Here is a 3004-nt window from a genome sequence, read left to right on the forward strand (position 1 = left end):
TGTACATTTAATATCTTGTTCTTTGAGTACCAAGCCTAAATTTTAGGCTTTGGTAGCTTCCATGACAATTGGCCGATATCGTTCTCGATCTTGTGCGGCATGTAACAATAATTTATCTGCTGATAAGCCATAGTCGAAGCCATTGACGAAGGTCTCGGTGCCATGGATATTTCCTCCTACCAATTCCTCCTTTTCCATCGATCTTTCCGTTGAATATTAACTGCAGTATCCAGTATCAGCTGTCTCTCATTATAGGAATCTGAAGCTGTTTTTACTTGAAGATCCTTTTTGTGGGGGATAATCACATTCTGGGTTTGGTTTTACTGTTGCTGGTGTGACTTCGGTGTTTCCACTACTTTTCTCCATTATTCTCTCTTTTATTGTCCTTCCTATATTTCTAATTTCCATACTTAAATTTCTTTCTCTCCTTCCACTTGTTGTCTCCATCTCAGTTTAGGTCTGCCTATCTGGTTTTTTTACCTGGTAGTATCCATTCAATTATAACTCTTAACGGATTGTTCTCTCTTCTCATTATGTGTCTATACCATCTAATTCTCTGCGATTTTATTGCTCTAACTATGTTCTCTTGACCCATCCATTCTTATATTTCGTGATTCATCCATTTTTTTGCATCTTTTTTATTTTTTCTCTTTGTTCCCAGTATTTTTCTCATAATTTTTTTCTCTCAAAAACTTTTAAGCTGTTCTTCTTCTCTTGTTTATAATGTGAATGTCTCCAAAGCATAATGTAGCACTATTGGACTTGTTATCTGGAAGTACCCCGGGATGACAAAAGTAGCTGAGCTTACTGGGCACACAGCAAGAGTATTACATCTTGCAAAGTCACCAGATGGTACTACTGTTATACTGAACCGGCTATAGTGTTCTAATGTCCTACATAAGAAAATAAGAAAAGTCAATTACCTTACAGCTACGGCTTCCGAAGTCTCAGCAAGTACACGAACCGGTTGACGTCCCATGCGTTGCGACACCACCTGCAGTATCCGTCACTGTCACTGCACCCGGGTCTCAGCTAGCCCGTCACTTATTGTTCCAATTCTACACTCTAGTCTAGACGACAACTTCGGACATTGTTAGTACGGTATTACGCGAATTCGTATTTTTCTCCGCGGATCACTATTGAAAAATTCGCACCCTATCGCACTCTTTCCGCAAAGAATTAACCCGTAACTTAAAAATGCTCCTCGTTCGCTCGTCGCTCACACACACGCAAAGAAAAAAAATTCAAATCGTCCTTGACGGTTGTCACAGCACACTGCCAAGAAAAATTCAAATCGACCTTCCCCCTACGACTGTTATTCCATCACGTCCCCGAAAACCAAAAACGTTAAAAAATTCTTCGAATCTGTTCCTATCGTCTTTTAAAAGTTTTAACATCGAAAAGAAAAATAAACTCATTAATCTTTATCACTATTTGCAAAAGTGTACCGAAGGTATTCCGAAGTGGTTCAGCCTTATCGCGTGTCATAAAAATTTAATTACCAGTCCCAGATATCATTTTGAACCCTATCAAACACTTTTCAGAATCCATAAAACAGACGTAAATTGGTTTCTGTACTTCCCATGATCGTTGAAGTAATGTTAGAATTCGGAACAAAGCTTCCCTTATTGTTCCCAATCCTTCTCTGAAACCGCATTTTTTGTTTCTCATTGTTTATTCACATTACTGCTTAATTCTAGATATTAATTAAGAATTATCTTAAAAAGTAGTTTTGCGAGAGTGACTCATGAGACTAATTAGTCTATATATGATGATGTATTAGGTTTTTTTGGGAGTGGCATAAATGTAGACTCCAACCATAATGCTGTGAACCATCGGACAAGGTTCTCCTTTCTTCTTGATATGATATCGATGTCATTAATAAAGGTTTCTCTTGTTATTCCCGATTCTCTAATAGCTTTCTCTGGGGCAATGTTGAATTTAAGACACGGTAGGCTATCGCGCTATCCTATCGAAGTATCTGTGTCAGGAAAATTGTTGATACTCCGTTCTGCACTCTTGTACATTTCTACTATAATTTACTTACTTTTATCTACTTTTTTCTATTCCAGTTATCCACCCTCAATATCTCTAGTATCCAGTGGCTTAGTTATCCCCACAGGGCCCTCATTCAAAGTTTGTCACGGGGCCCTTTTCCACGACTGATATGGGATAGTGCTAATAAAATGTTCAACAAAAGAAGCAAACATGCTTGTATAGAATAGAATAGAAATAAGCTTTATTATCACTGAAAATTTTGCAATTTTATGAACAAAGAAACGAAAAAAAAAAAATAAATACAGTTTACTGAAATTATATAAATCGTCAATATTATTACAAAGATTATAATCATTACTCTTCAACTTATGCCTAGAAAGGTTACTGGGAGAAGCGAAAATCGATAAAAAAGGACTCCTATGTCAAAAAAAAAAAAAGAATGTGTGTGTACTTTGTACGCACGTAAGAAGTTATACTTCTATTATATGATTTAAACGAAATTAATATACTTTTTATTTATATTTTGTTTAAATATTAAACTAATTTATACTTACTGCTTCTCAAACATTTTTATTAGAACAGTGCCAAAAATTAAAATAATAAAAGAATAAAACACACACAAACACATTAAACAAGCCACAAATGATGTCTGAACATTAATTGTCGAAAATTTTTTTAACTAAATACGTATTTTTTGAAAATACAATTATACAGGGTGTCCCGGAAAATAGTGCGTTCCTTTAAGGTATGGAGAGAATACATGATTTGGAACAAAAAAGTCCTATACCATTTTTTTCTAAAGTTAACCGTTTCCAAAAAAAGTTAACATTATTTTCCATATACCTGTATTTTAAGGTTTGGAAATTTTAATAAACTGGAAACATCGTATGCACTATGGAATAATAACAGATAATAAGAACTCGTTTGTGATTGTGATTTACAGTATTTAAAATAATCCAACCTAATAGTAGGTAATACTTATGTATTTACTATTTGTTTACTAAAA

Source organism: Diabrotica virgifera, chromosome 6 (assembly GCF_917563875.1).
Source record: "Diabrotica virgifera virgifera chromosome 6, PGI_DIABVI_V3a".
Classification (NCBI taxonomy): Eukaryota; Metazoa; Arthropoda; class Insecta; order Coleoptera; family Chrysomelidae; genus Diabrotica; species Diabrotica virgifera.